General features: G+C 38.8%; 2 long non-coding RNA genes across 2 annotated transcripts in view; both read right to left on the reverse strand.

Annotated features, from left to right (window-relative positions):
• Positions 1 to 16,696, reverse strand: part of LOC306645974 — a 778,688-nt gene that overhangs the window by 12,339 nt on the left and 749,653 nt on the right. The window lies entirely within an intron of this gene.
• The window catches only part of LOC306645975, a 38,664-nt gene continuing 23,839 nt past the window's right edge, over positions 1,872 to 16,696 (reverse strand). Inside the window, exon 3 of the long non-coding RNA XR_013759781.1 lies at positions 1,872 to 2,037. This is a non-coding gene — a long non-coding RNA (uncharacterized lncRNA). The remainder of the gene's footprint in view (positions 2,038 to 16,696) is intronic.

Raw genomic sequence — 16,696 nt, forward strand, 5'->3', positions numbered from 1 at the left:
ATACCACATGAATGACAATAGTGTCAAGGTATTCAACAGCCTTCCATTTGGTTGAATTGTTCTCATCAGTTTCCAATGTTATTCTTTCTTTAATCATAGTGCCACCCCTTTCCTACTCCTGGGTAACTCTCTCAGGAATGATTGGTAGCATCAAGGACATGGCAGGTAACTTCTTATTTTGGTGAACAGCACTGTTCCAGTTAGTCATCCTCAGAAAGTGAAATCAGCTCCAAGAATGGTTCATTTGCTTTGAACTTGCAACTTTTCTGCCTCCAAGAGTGATGTCTGATGGAAGATGACACCCTACAGCACATTTTCATCAGGACAGTCCCCCAACTTCCAAAGGAGGAGCTGGAATGGTTATTCCACTGCTGAGCTTGCTCCATGGCCTGCTGTGAGAAATCACTTTTTCCCAAACCCAGGAGTTGGTTTTTCAGATGCAATGTTCCCGTCTTCTCTCTTGAGGAAAGAAATTACATTGTGAACCTATCAGATTAGTTTGTTCCTAGATCATAAAGGAAAAATCTATTAGAAATCTGTGCTTTGGCATTAGGCTGTAATAAAATAACTCTAATTAGGGTTTTGAAAAATACCTTATGATGCTTTGGGAGAAAGGTAGTTGGTCTAATAGTTGGTTCCCAAAGGGTCAACCACAATACTTTTATTTAGACTCTGAAACCGGAATGACTTGCTTTAGTATTGATGTAAAAACAAAAATGTGTGCTGTCGTAGAATCACCTTTGTGCTGGTGGTCAAAAAACCTGAATTGAACTTACATGGATTTGAGTTGAGTCCCAGTTTTCCAAGTGACTACTTCAATAAATTTGAGTAAGTCCCTTTTCTGCTAAAGGACTCCATTTCCCCATTTGTTAAAGAACAGTAATTTGGACCTCATAAAATTATTGTATAGATTAAGAAACATAAAAATTTAAAGAACACAGTTTGGTAAAAAGTGACTATCCAAGAAATTCATACTTTGCCTATAATGACAAGCTTTAACTTTTATATCTTTGGTCACATGTTACTTTTGATTATGCTGATTTTATCCAAAGCATACCCTCCCATTTCAAACAGCTTTCCTTCCTTCCCTAGTATATCAATGCAGCCTAAATTAATCCTTGGCTTGGCAATATTGGCAGAATATTTTTTGCATGCATTTCAACAACAATAAAATTCAACAGTTATTTTTGTCTTCAACTAGACATAGTATACGTAGATGACTAAGATGTATCTCTCATGCTTTAATGGGCTTACAACAGAGGAAGGTAAACAAAGATATAAGCAACTAAGCAGAGTGCAATTCATTCATGCATGCATTTATTCATTCTTCCCTTCAATAAGTCAGCAAATTAATTTTGTGTTCATTCTACTGATATGAAAATAAATGAAGTGGGGCCTCTGTGCTTAAAGTATATTAGGAATTGCTTTTGTAGGGTCCTAAATATTATGCCCTCATTCACCTGAGATCTGTTCACCTGCAACATGTCTTAGCCATCTCTTCTGAACAGGATGGTGAGTTGTCATATTCATCTTTTTATCACCATGACTGAGCTTAATGGAGAATTTAGCACATAATAGATTTTCATTAAACAGCTGCAATTTTTAACTCTATAGTTGGCAGAATACTAAATACATTTCCACAAGTAATCTCATTTATTTTTCACAATAACCTTGAGACATGGGCATTATCACACCCTTCCTGTAGCTGAGAAAACAGGCTAAAGTTTACTTGTTTAAAACATGACAATTAATAATACATAGTCTTATTAATGAGATTCACACTCTGCCTTCTGTTTACAAACCCCAAATCCTTCCAATGGTATCAGAAGTACATGGATACTGATTTGGAGACCAAAGCTTGAAGAAGGGTTGAACCTACCACGGTGTGATTCCAGCTCTGCATTCATTCCTCCACACAGAACAAGATCCCACCCACCAATTTCTGCAGCACTTTACCAAACTGGTGTGCCCTGAGATTCTTAATCTTTGCATTGCTGGTTGTGTCCACAGAACTTCTCTGCATGGGTTTCACATTACCTGTGAAAGAGAGAGAACACTATTTTCAGGAGACAATCTTAATCTTAATGCCTGGTGGGAACAAGATCTGAGCTCTTGAAGATACCAGATGGACCAGATAGACTGCTTTTACAAGTGAAGGATTTTCTCTCTGGGCTCCTTTTCAGACCATTATCAGACATGTCCTTCTCTTCTCTTGCTTCTTCTGTCAACTTCAGGAGGACTGCATCTGAGCCCCTAGCTAGCTGAGTCTATGCACCGCTACTTCAGCAAATGTCTAGGATTCTCACAGGCTTGTCTGCACCCATCATGTTCTATCTTCTTCCCAAAGTGATAGTCCCACAGTGATCCTGAGTCTTCTCATCACTTATGGTCCATCTACCAGACTCCTGATATGTAATGAAAACTCTTTAGCTTAGGACAAAGCATTTTAGTGACAGTTTTCAGACCTAGATGTGAAAATGAGGAGAAGCTCCAGTTTCAGGACCTCCACCCTGTGAGTCAAAGGAAACTCCTTTAAGTCAACTGATGCTATCCTCTCCCCTGGCATTTCCTCTACTATTCAGTACAGCAGACCCAGGGACCCAGGTCTCAGCTCTGACCTAAAGGCAGAATTCCTCTGCTTCCAAATGCATACAAACCCCTGCCTATGCTTTTGTGCATGTGTGTCTCCCATCATGTGTAGACTGACTCAGGGCATAGTGGTACCTAAGGGACTGTGCCAGCTATTACTCACTAGGGTCTCAAAGCTCTGAGCCCTGGAACTGTGGGTGCTGGCTCCCCTCAGCAGTCTGCCCAACCAGCCCAGCTATAGCAGTTTGGCCTGTGGCTCAGGAATTCACAGAAATGGAAGCTTTTGTAGGTGGAGTTACCAAGACAATCTCTCACCTTAGCGATTTTATTACCAGTTCCATTATAAGCTAACATCCTTGTTGCTAGTGGTGGTGTTGTTTTAATAAGGCTTGTTTATGTTAGCACAGAATTTAGTCAAGATGCTTGCTGTTTAAGAGGAATCAACCCACTGCCTCACTTTTGCTGGAGGAGACATTGGTTTCTCAGGATGGTCCTACTGTCCTCCTATCATCAAACCCACCTATGAGATAAGCTCTTGGAAATATCACTTCCAGACAATAGCATGGTTGTTAGCACTGGGTGTTCCTGACACCCTCAGTCAGTGTGAAATAGGAAATGGGTAGGGAAATTGGTGTCCTTGGTAGGCAGAAGGGAGTGCAAAACACTGTCACCTTGAGCAGAAGAACTTCAAGTATAGCTATTATCCTGCCTCATTTCACGTAGAGGAGATAAGTTAGGACATTTATGGGACTCTCAATAAATGTTAGAGCCAACCTCAACATATACTGTGATATGTTAATAACTAAAAGCAATATGAATCATTATGGAGGCCTGAGTGAAATAGAAATTGGACTGCCCAAGGCTGAAGAAAAGGGGCAGGACAAGAAAGAAGTGCTCACAGAGAGTGACTGGGTTCAAAAGCATGAGTAGGGTGTTCAGGAGAAGCATATTTGAAGCATGGAGAATGGCTCAGTTCACAGATCTCCTGCTGTATTTTTGGGGTCCCATCACCCATGTTGGGTTAGCAAAGGTCAAAGATGTCAATTGTACTCTGTATAGTATGAAAGAAACCACTTCTCCTTTTTAGAAATTCAGTTCCTCCATCTGGCTGATAGGACAATATCTTCCTTATTCTTCTGACTTGCTGGGTCTCCTAGAAGGGTTAGAGATGGGGAGTCTCATTAAAATGCTTCACTGAGGGAGAGGTCATGGGTGAGACACACATACAAGGAAAGAGAGCAGATGAGGCAGGAGGAGCTAAGCAAGGATGCAGTCTCTACTGAAGAGGAACTTCAGCCTGACCTATGGTGAGCTCTGCAGCGTGAATTGCACTGTAGAGTTGATTCCATGTGGAAGACGCACATTGTCGGCTCAAGCACTAGGGAATCAGTCAAATAAGCTATTTCCTTTTAAGCCAGGAACAAGTCTTTGGAGAAAGCAGTGGCTGAGAGACAACAACAGTAAATAACCTCAGTAGCTGTGGAATGGGCATACCTGCTATCAAAAAGAATTCAAAAGGGGCATGGATGGTGTCCAGGATGCTTTCTACCTCCATGGAAGATAGGAGAGACTCAAAGATGCACAGTTGTCCAGTGTAACCTGCCAGATTCATCTACGTGCCTATGTCTGCCCCCCGAAAAGGACAGTGAAAATATGAGCCTGACTCCAAACCATGATCCAGGATGGCTTCTGGCAGTCTATCTTCCTTCTGTTCTTTTTCTCCTGCTTCTGCCAACATTCTGCCTCTTTGATCCCACACTGGGTTCTCATTTCTGAATCAATTCTAAGTTTTCTCCTCCAAGCTATGACTGGGCTTATTCCTTCAGCTTCCAGCATCCCCTGAGTTGAGATGAGCAGCCTTGACCCCAGGCTCCCAATCCCTCATCCCAGTCCTGGCTACTAATCAAGAGTGGCCCTGAGAGCCTTTCTCTCAAGCAGAAGTGGAAGACCAGATTATTCATCTGAAAAGTTCACAAGAAAAACTTCTTACAGCATTCTTCACCGTCATGCCTCTGAATTCGTATTTTATAGTCTTTTATTTCATGGACACCAAATGGCAAGTATTGTTTTTACATTAAAAAGAGAAACTATTTTTAGTGTGCAGAGGGAACAAGATGATATATGCTGCAGTTGTCAACTGTCTTTTAAAATGTATGTAGCACACTGGAACTCATAAATATTTAAGAGGACTAAATAATTATCTGAAGCTCCCTGGTCCGCTTTTTAAAATTATCATTTCCACAGGGAGCCAGGGAGCATTTGTTCTTTGTCAACTGTCCAGACAGGATTATCATATTTGAAAACTTGTCCCTCCTGTTTGTTACTGCTTTTGTCATTTTTGACTCACTACCCAGCCCCCCTCTTCATCTCCCTGCTGGTTTCAATGCCACAAACGAGGCAAGGGTGCCAAAATAGCTCCATCAGCCTCTTCCAGAGAGCAGATCTGACCATCCTCAGAACCTGCTAGAGAGGGGTCAGAAAGAGAGGCCAAAGGAGAAACATAGAGGACATGCTGCCTTCACCTGAGTTGTCAGGGAATCTCCCAGCAAAGAAGTGTGATAATGCCTCAGCTATTTGGGATAGTCTAAAAATGTGTGACAGGATAAGAAATTTTCCCAGATGGAAAATGACAGCAATGTGGTCAAATAGAAAAAAGCAGAGAAATTTGTAATTCTATGTCAGCTGCTTAGTAATTGTGCAGTTTTAATGTGTAACTTATTATAAAGCAAAGCTTATAATAGTTATCTTGCAGGTTTATTGTGAGAATTAAAACTAATGTTGTAAGAATTAGTTAAAATGTACAGCACAGTATCTGACACCTATTAGAAGCTCAATAATTGGTAGAGATTATGATTTTTATCTTATTATTATTCACTCTATTAAGTAGTAGCATTTAAAGTTATCCCCCAAAATACTTAAAAATGTGTTTATATGGAGTTCCCATCTGTGACATGAATATTTTTTAAATGTTGCATTTCCTTGGTGATTCAGCATCAATATTGCTGGGGTTAATAATTTCAACCTAGGACTTGGATAACCTTCAGGGTTTTAGAAATAGGTAGAGTTGATTGTCTCTCCACTAACTATTGTAAGATTTCAATGCATTCCCTTTTGTTCATACTTATTTTTCCTGACTTCTCTACTTCTATGTTATTTCTCAGAGCAGGCATGCATTTGCTTATAGGAAAAGCTCTTCTTATATCCCCACTTCCAGGTTGATGTGTATTTGTAAACCAGAGCACCAGGCTTGGCAGAATTGCAAATATTCAGAATTTGTGTTCCTGGGAATATAGAAGACAATATATCATGAAAGTCCTAACAATAAAAACACCTAGAAAAAAAAATTGGATGACAAATAGTAAATGTGATTGGAATGCAGAGTAGGGCTCTCAAAATTATAAGGTAAATATCAAGGAACCAAAAGGGAGAAACCAGCTAAAAACAGTCATGAGTAGGCAGTGAGATCTCAGTTGCTTTGGGGTAATCTTGATGATGGAGAGAATTTCAACAACCATATGTGGGTAGGGGGAAAAGTTCCTTGGCTAATACAAAGACCTCCATAACCCTGTGATACTAAAAATGCTTTATTCTTAGTATTAAGATAGACTAGAGTATTTAGTAGTACTCCAAAGATAAAGAAAAAAGAAAAATCTATTTTGCTCTGAATTCTGAATGGAAGCGGGGAAATCCCCTGAAAATTTACAAACATAATGCTGTGTTCATGAGGGTTTAAACTTTGACATGTGTAGCTCCCACATGGTCCAGGGATCCCCAAGATGGATACATTTAGACAAAAGCTGGTCCCAACTTGTAATATTTCAGGAGGGCTGGGCAAAGACCCTTGTCATATCCTGAATTCTTTAGAAAGTGAAGCTTATGGTACAGGATTCAGGGGCTACTGTTCTATAGGGTAAGTGTGAGACAAAAGAGCTAAGCTGGGATGGAAGGAGCTGCCAACATGAGGCTGTGTTGCTAGGTCATGCAGGTGCTTACTGACTCCACAACCTCCTCCATGCAACTGTGTCACTCATCTCTGCTGTCTTTCCAGAAGAAGTAAGGGGACAGCTCTATCTCCTAACTCCCTGTTGCTTTTGCCAGTAGTTATCCTATGAGGTATTAACCGCCCCCCCTCCACTCTTCTGGTGTGCACTAATGTTCTCCACCCTGAAATCAAAAGGGAAGCTCCAGGAAAGAGGTAAGAGATGTGTAGTATGAATCTGGGACCAGGTGATGTTGGGTGGTGCCCACAAGAAGTCAGTAGGACTCATGAAAGAGCTGGTCAACATTGTGCCAATCAGAACAAGAAGCTATTTGGGCTGAGAGGTTTTAAAGAGGAGCATTAGTGATGTCTTACATGCCAGGCTACACAGGATGACCACAGATGAAACTCCATTGACAATATACTTGCAAAAAATATTACAAAACACACACAAAAAAAGCAAAAACCATGAGCAAAAGCAAACCAACCAACATAGAGTTGAAAAAAATTCTTTCCTAGTTGGAGGTGTGCTTAGTTTGCTTCAAAACAAACAGGTTGGTACTCTGGAAAGCAGAATGGAGATTCCTCAAATACTAGAACTGAAACCATCATATGATCCAGCTATCGCATTCTTCAATATTTATCCAAAAGAACTAAAATCAACAGACTATAGAGACACAGCCATATCAATATTTGTAACAGCACAACTCACAATAGCCAAGATACGGAACCAGTCCTGAAGCCTGTCAATAGATAAATGAATAAAGGAAATGTGGTATATACACATGATGGAGTTTTACTCAGCCATAAAGAAGAATTAAATTATGGCAGTTGCCAGTAAATGAAAGGAGCTGGAGATCATACTAATTGAAATGAGCCAGACTCAGACAATCAAGGGTCAAATGTGTTCTCATCCATGGAAACTAGAACAAAGCAAGGGGGAAGAAAGTGGCGGATCAGGTATCGTAAAGACAGAGGGAGGATCAGTGGAATAGAAGGAGATGGAGGGGACCAGAAAGGGGGAGAAATGCAGAAAGAATTTGACAAAATTATGTGCATGTATAAATATACCACAGTGAATTCCAACTTTATGTGTATCTATAAAGCACAAATTAAAAATATGTAAGTGAGTGGAGGGCATAACAGTAGAGAAGAATAAGGGGAACAGGAGGAAGGAGGGAGAGAGACAAAGGGTAATACCAGGGACGGAAACAGAGTAAATTAATTTCCTCCCATGTATGATTATGTCAAAAGGAACCCAGCTATTTTGTACACCTGTAATGTATCAATAAAGAAAAAGAAAGAAGAAAAAAAGAAAGAAAGAAAGAAAAGAGAAAAGGAAGTACAGGTTGGAAAAAAGTGGGAAAGTAAGCAATTTTACAGTGGGGGAAACTGGTGATCACCCTTGGTAAGTTGATCAGGTTCATCAGTGATAAGGCACATCACCAGGATATACCCTTGCCTGTATGTAATGAGACTGGAGCTTCCCTTCTCAGACAACCTTGAGAAAAACATGACATAGAGCCAAAACGAAGGATATTCTAAAAAGTACATGCTGGATTCTCTTCAAAACCCTCATAGTCAGCAAAAACTGTTACGGTCCAGAAGAGCCCAAGCAGATGTAATGCCTTCGTGTAACTGGTCTCCTGAATGGGGTCCTGGAACAGCAGAATGACCTTAGGTGAAAAAGTTATGAAAACCAAATAGACTGTGGGGTTTAGTCAAAAGTAAAATAATAATGTTAGTTCCTTAGTTGAGACAAGTATGGCATGAAATTTAAGAAGACGAATTCAGGGAAAACTGGGACAGGGGATGCATGAAGTATAGGAACACTCTATCAACCTTGTAACTTCTTGGAAATATCTACTCCAAAAATCTACTCTAAAATAAAAATTTTATTTGAAACAATGATATAGTGACAGATAAAACTGGTACAAATGCAGAGTCTAAAATCATCAGTATTATCAGTGGTTTGTCTTCTTTCTTGGCTGGCTGCATCCAGATGGAAAAAGAAGCAGAGGAGGAGCGCAGACTGGTGGAAGCTGGAGCGCGTCCAAGAAAGGGGCCAAAGAAGGTTGGTGGTTCTCCAAGAGTCAGAGCTCACACGATGAGGGCCTCTGGGATGGGAAGCAGCCCAGGAGGGTAGGAGATTTCTTACAAACATAGGCAATGAGCAAATAAATCAATATATTGAGGATAAACAAGGCCAGAAATCCTGTCAGAAAGAAAGGTACACATATGGAATTGTGGAAAGCTAGAATAAACACCGTGGTTTTGCTCTCAGTTGGAGGTAGGAGTATAAATGTGGTTTTCAAAATATGGGTAAATATAGAAATATTGTAGATATATATAAACACACATATACACTCAATGCACAATGCATAATTCATAAACAATGTATTTATATGTATCTATATGATATCTTTGTGTATATACACATAGTTATAGATACCTAAATTAGGAACTAAAGGAATTAGGGCCTCTTGGAGAAATGAATAATTTCAGGTCTGGGGCAGAGTAAGTAAAAGATGAATCTGGAAAATCCTATGTCTGAAAGTAGGTACAGAATATGATTGGGGACACATCAAAAGAATGAGAGTCTGCTCAAGGGCTACTGGTCAATGCTCAGGGATTGCAAGTATCACAACAATAATTTATGAGATTCATGGATTATGACCTATTGAATAAGATGTGAATCCACCAATCTATACTCATAAAACTAGATAAACAGGGGAATTTCAAGTAATAAATATAAAACTAGAATTCAAGTATTAAATGCTAGAAGAAAGGAGGGAAATATAAAATCAACCCTTAGTAGCTATAATCATCATAATAAATGAAGGCAAGAAACATCCATTATGGGGGGACATTAAAATAAGGAAGAAAATTCCTATACAGTTTTAAAGTACCTCTTCTCAAAAGATGTACTAGTTGCAAAGGGGAAAGGAGTAGCTATAAAATGGAAAAATCTAGTAGAAACCCCCTAAGCCATGATCAAGGCACCATCAGTAACAGGCAAACCAATACTGCACAACCCCCAGGAGAAGCCGGGAGAACTTGGCATCTGCTCTGTAACACTCTGGCTCCAAAATGCAGAGTGTGGGTACACTTGTGAGTAAACTTAGGATAGGCAAATTCCAACTGAGAAGCTGTTTGCAAAATCACTGACATTAATCTTCAAAAACATCAAGGTCATAAATGCAAAGAAACCCTGAGAACTGTTCTGCATTGAAGGAGATTAGAGAGGGTAACTGAGTGTAATGTGAGGTTTTTAACTGGATCCTTTGGTTCAAAGGGGATTCTCATGACTCACTCTGCTGGAGTACCAAGAACCAGAGGTACACTCCTACTTCAAAGAAAAAGAAAACAAAACACATTATATAAAACTATAGTCTTTAGTTAGAGGGTAGTGACTTCTCAGGACTGTGATCACTAAAATTCTTTCTCCATAGCGACCCCTCAACTATTTGAAGAAAACTTTTGAATCATATTTTCTTTATCCATTCATCTGTTGAAGGGGACCTAAGTTGGTTCCATAGCTTAGCTATTGTCAATTGAACTACTATAAACATTGATGTGGCCCAATTAGCAAAATAATAAAAAGTATATTAATGTGTAAAGGTACTTCACAAAAGCAGAATATAAAAATGGGACAATAATTATATGAAGTTTTTGCTTGTTTTTTAAATTAATTTTTATTTATTCTAATTAGTCATACATGACAGTAGAATGCATATACATTTTGATAGATCATACATAAATGGAGTATCATTTCTCATTTTTCTTATTGTATATATTGTAGGATCACATTGGTCTTGCAGTCGTATATATACATGAGGTAATAATGTCTGTTTCACTCTACTATTCTTCCTTCCCCCACACCCCTTTCCCTTCCTTAATTTAGTATCAGTGAGATGGGAAAAAAACAATAATACAATGACACATTACATTCAACAAAATATCTAGAAATAGAAATTTTGATAAGTTAAATTTGGTAAAAACATTGAACAATGGGATGCTTCTCAATAATGAAAGTTTGCTTCAGATATCAATAGATATGACATACACATATAAATATGTGGACAGAAATATATATGTATACATGTATGTACATAAATACATATATGTACATATTTATACACCTATACATATACATGGACATACATTTGAAGAGAATTGTCATCATTACATATACCTACATATGTGTATATATATATATATGTACAAGAATACGCATGAAAAATAATATTTATAGCATTACTGATCATAATAGCAACAAACTAGTAACCACACAAGTATTCCATCCATTCTGCATGACAAATAATGGAACATTAAACAATAATGAAAATATCAAACTCACTAAATGTTAAAGGATTAATCCAAATATAAGATTTTGAATCAAATAATGCAAACAAAAGAGACTACTTACTGCATTGTAATATTTACATAAATAAAAATAAAATAGCAATTATACAATGTTAGATACCATGTTCCTGCAAAGCTTGGAGAAGAGAAAGAGAAGAATGTTTGGTTGGAGTTATGAGGATGCTTCTGGATTCCTCAGTATTGTGTTCATTCAGATAAAACTACTTAATAGAAATTTACTGAACTCTGTGTGTGTACTTTTAGTATTGCTACAATAAAGTTTTAAAAGAATATTTGGTTCAATTTAGAATTTAAAAAAATAGAACAAATGTAAATGTCCTTCAATATGTTAGTAATGAATAAATTTATGGTGCATAGCTAATAGGGAATAATAAACAGTCATTTAAACACTGTGATACTAAGATAAGGCACTAAAGTGGAAAATATGAAGTTACAAAATATTTATAATGTGATTCTACTCTACCCCAAAAAAGTTTAAAATCATGACTCTTTTCAAATTACTTCTGGATAAACATAACTTCCTTTGCTAGTTAAAGTGGTCATTCCTGAAATTACTCAGCAATCTGAGTCAGCTCAGAAATATATTTTTGCCTGTTTTCAGTAAGTTCCTTGTATGAGTAATGACCTATCTAGCCAGAAAAGTTCCCATTTCTTTACTTAACCTGGGAAAATGGTCCAAGTTGCAGAACAGCTAAAATATTCTCTAACATTCTTGTGATCTGAGATAAGCAAGACCATCTTTTATTTATCTGAATTTATAATATTAAGTCAAGCACAACCTAACAGAATCTTATCTCAGTTTTACCCTAATGATTGACCCTTCTAATAGTAAAGAAATAAAGTCTTTGGTCATACACAGATTATCTTATTTCCTAGTACTATTCCATTTCATGTCAATCATGGGGATTTTTTTTCACCTATATTAAAATGAAAATGCAAATTTCAGAAAACAAAATAAAATGGCCATATTTATGTGAACTAACATTATGTCAAAGGAGATGCACATATACTTTCAGGCTTATGAGCATAAATATGCAGTGAATACTTGGAGGTTAGATGGGAAAAGGAGAGACTGGGGTCTATATTCCTCTAGCTCCTTCCTGTTGCTCTGAGTTCTGCAGAAGCACTGTTCTTCCACACACAGAGGCTACACTCATACCTCCCCATTCTGGAAAAACTCTGTCCCCAGCCTTTAACCTGCCTAATCACAGGTAATAACTGGGATTTAAAAATATAAATACTTTTTTAAAAAGCCAAGCTTGAACCTCAGAGAAATTTAGAAAGATTTTATGTTTGTAGAGCTGCGGATAAGAAACCCCCACATTAATTTCCTGTTGCAGGGTGATATGGTTTAGATATGAGGTGTCCTCCAAATGCTCGTGTCTGAGACAATGCAAGAAAGTTTAGACGTGAAATGATTCCCTTATGAGAGCTTAAACCTAATCACTGCATTAATCCTCTGAAAGGGATTAGCTGGGTAGTAACTGTAGGCAGGTAGAATGTGGCTGGAGGAAGTGGGTCATTAGGGGCATGTCTTTTGGGTATATGTTTTGTGAGCTGAGCTTAGTCTCTCTCTGGTTCCTGGTGGTCATATCTTGAGCTGCCTTCTGCCACCACACTCTTCAGCATGATGTTCTGCCTCACCTTGGGCCCAGCCTATGGACTGAGACCTCTAAAACCATAAGCCCTAAAATAAATTTTTCCTCCTCTATAATTGTTCTTGTCATGTCTTTTGGTTACAGCAGTAAAAAAGTTGACTAAAACAGAGGATCACAGCCTTTTCATGCCTAGTATGCCCACTCTGAAGAAGAAATTAAAGTGAACCAGTGCATATTCTCTATGAAACATGAAATATATGGAATGAAGAGGTTTAAACAGAAGCTGAAGGTGATGTTCATGTCAACCTAAGTGAAAACTAGCCAATGCAGATGAACAAAGTTTTTTTTAAATATACTGTAATTCATTTTCAAGAGGACATGTGAGAAGTAAAGGGAAGGAGAAGGTTTGTATATACACGTATGTAGGAAACAAGTGATTTGTAGTTCCCTAGAGTCAACTCATGGCTTTGGTCCTTGCAAAGAGGAGGAAGGGAGAAGTCACGGATCTGTAAAAGAAGGCATTGCATATAACTTTGCACATGCATGTGCTCGAAGAATCAGAATCAGTGAAAAGTCAAATAGTGGATGGAAAGAAAAGACAGATCAATGTGAGGTGGGAGAAAAACTGCCTTTTTATGCTTATTTTCTGAAAATGGTCTGTCTCATATAAAGAATGGGTCTTAAAAAATAAATACCTATTTTGCTTCTTGGCAAGGATCAAAGCAGGGAATTGTCTTGTTTCTTGTTTAAATTTTCCACTTTTATTATTGGCATCCGCTGGCATTGGTTTTAGCCATTTATACCCTCTCCCTCTGATTCCTGGGAAGTGAAGTGAGTCAGAGGTCCCAAGAGGATTTTGCCCAAGTACCTCCATCTGTCTTGGTCTCTCGGGGGCTACTGATGTGGTAAGTTGTAGCTGTCATTTTTCTGCCTCACTAACAATTTTTCTTGGTATTTCAAATTGGTTTCAACATTAAGTGTTACTCTAAATATTGCCTCCTAGCCCCAGGCTTCCAAATGAGAATGGATCCAACAGCCTGTGAGCCGGCAGCTCCTGGGGGCTCTAGCCTGCCAATCACTCAGCAAAGAGAGATCTGCACTATTCTTTGGGGGACTGCTTAGCTCTGTCTGGGGATGCAGAGAGAATGGAACCTGAAATCCTAACACTAATCTGTTCTCTAAAGAATTCCATGGTGCTTTTTTCTTCCATTATTCCAAAAAACAAGGTTTTTTGAATAATTTAAATGACATTTTTACATTTTATGATCTATGTGAATCATAGAAAATTTAGGAAACTACATAGAAAAATAAGTCATAAATCTAATGTCCAGGAACTGTTTACATATTGACATGTTTCTTTTCATTCTTTTATCTATTTAATTAATATATATGTATTATGTAAATATATATATAAATATTATATATTTAAATCTAAGGGACAAGCTAGGAAGATGATTTCAAGAGCTTAGCCACCCTTTCTTCCTCTCTATTCCTGTCTCAGGTATGCATGTGTGTGCTTCCAACGTGTCCCTATTATTTATTCCTTGTGAGGTTTTAGCTGCTGCTGCCATTGTGGCCTCTTTGGGACCCTTTTTAGATGACCCGATCTTTAACATTATTTATTTGCACTAGTTCTGAAGTCTTTCTCAAAAATCCTTAAAAAAGGTGATATCATTCAAAAATAGAATCAATCCCATTTCTGAACACCCTCCTTTCCAAATTGACCATTGGGTCTCAGTTCCAGCAGAATTGCTCCCCAGTGAAGGTAGTTATTCCTCTTGGTTCTTTTTTTTCCTATGTAAATGTATGATAATACAAATGGTGTACCTTTACTTCATGGACAAACAGAGAAACAACCTGTATCCCATTTGTTTACAATAAAAATAAATTTAAGAAAAAGTTTCTTGGTTGTCATCTGTTTTCTTTCAGGGCTTGATATATGTTGTTCCAGTCCCTTCTAGATTTTAGGGTCTGGGTTGAAAAATCTGCGTATATCCTCATTGGTTTCCCCCTGAATGTAATTTGATTCTTTTCTCTCGCAGCCTTTAAAATTCTGCCTTTATTTTGTATGTTAGATATTTTCATTATAATGTGCCTTGGTGTGGGTCTGTTGTAATTTTGTGTATTTGGAGTCCTATAAGCCTCTTGTACTTGATTTTCCATTTCATTCTTCAGATTTGGGAAATTTTCTGATATTATTTCATTGAATAGATTGTTCATTCCTTTGGTTTGTTTCTCTGTGCCTTCCTCAATCTCAATAATTCTTAAATTTGGCCTTTTCATGATATCCCATAATTCTTATAGGTTCTCTTCCTGATTTCTTACCATCTTCTCTGTTTGGTCAACTTCGTTTTCAAGATTAAATATTTTGTCTTCAATATCTGAGGTTCTGTCTTCTAGGTGTTCTATAATATTGGTTATGCTTTCTATGGAGTTTTTAATTTGATTTATTATTTCCTTCATTTCAAGGATTTGTTTGTTTTTTCTCAGTATCTCTAACTCTATTGAAATTATCTTTTGCTTCCCATATTTGCTCTTTTAACTGTTGATTGGTGCGAACATTCAGTGCCTGCATTTGCTCTTTCATCTCCTTGTTGCTTCCCTGATCATTTTAATTATGTACATTTAAACTCCCTTTCTGACATTTCTTCTGCCATACTGTCATTTTTTTTTTTTTTTTTTTGATATAGCATCTAGGTTTGTTTGGTACATTTTCTTCCCTTGTTTTCTCATATTGATCAGGTATCAGTGGGAATCTGAGATATTGCAGATTTCCTCTATTGGCTTATAGTAGGCCCTGCTCCAAGAAGCTGCCTGCAGACATGGCCTGCGCCAGAGGGAACCTGGCTGTGTGTGGATGGGGGAACCTGGCTGTTCATGGAAACCTCTTGCTGCTTGGCCCTGCTCTGAGAAGCTGCTTGTGGTCTGGACCCGCAGATGGGTCCTGGGTTGGGGGCTAGCTGTGTGGGAAAGCCTCTAACTGGAGGGTCCTGCTCTGAGAAGTTGCTTGTGGACCGGGCCTGCCACTGGAGGGAGCCTGGCTATTCACAGAAGTCCCTTGCTGCCCGGCCCTGCTCAGAGAAGCTGCCTGTGGACTGGGTCTGCCGCCAGAGGGAGCTTGGCTGTTCACAGAAGCCTCTTGCTGCTGGGCCCTGCTTCAAGAATCTCCCTACGGTCCGGGCCTGCTGCCCAGGCCAAGCCTTGCCCAGTGGGAGAGACTCATCCAGCGAATCTGAGTTGGTCCCAAGTCTCTCAATACCTCCTCTTCTTGAAAGCTGAGTTCTGGAGCGACATGAGATGCAGTCCCCCTCTAAGTCTGCCATCTTGGTCCTTGTACCTCTTAAGTTATATTAAAAACCATTGCTTTTCCTTTTAAATGTCCATGTGGGACTGTGCTCAGGATTTACTCTCCTGCCACGTGTTTGAGAACAAGTTGGTCAAAACTGACCTTTGTCCTATATACTCTTAAATGTCAGTTGCGATTCCTCAGAGATCACTCTTGGGGACAAGGTGCCAAGCATCCTGGCTTCTTTTGTTTTTCTCTACAAGATGTGCCAGCTGTCAGGATGTGTCCAGTTCTGGCTGACCATAAGTGGCTTCCCTTGGATGCATCAGGTTTATTTCTATTGCCATTGACCCGTCTCTTAGTAGAATGTATACTGGCTAGCTTCCTGTTCTCTAGGATTCTCTCAATCTCCCTTATCAGCAGATCAGATGACTCACCAGAGGTGCAGGGCCCAGAGAGGGGGTCCTGTCATTCTTTGAATCCTGGACAACTTTAGATTGAAAAGCCAAAATACTGGCTGCTTTTTCCATGGCCCTTTCACTTTTTGCATTGTTCACCATGTTTTTGAGTTTAAACACCAGGCAAGACAGTTTCACCTCTCATTTTCCAGAAGTCCAGTATGGGTCTGGCTGCCTTTTTCCATAAGAAATGTGGGTTCCCCTGATGGATTCTCAGTCAAGTTCTTCAAGACTCAGAATGAATCAAGGTCCTGGGAACTGAAATATTGTAATTTTGCCCATCATGGGGAACAGGAGTTTTTAAAGAGGTGATTCAGGGAAAATCCTCCCCTGGGTTCTTGTTCTGGTAGATCTCTGGTCCTTGTGCTGATACGTAGGACAGCCCCTGGCACTACCTTCT

The sequence above is a fragment of the Sciurus vulgaris genome (assembly GCF_902686455.1).
Source record: "Sciurus vulgaris genome assembly, chromosome: 16".
Taxonomy (NCBI): Eukaryota; Metazoa; Chordata; class Mammalia; order Rodentia; family Sciuridae; genus Sciurus; species Sciurus vulgaris.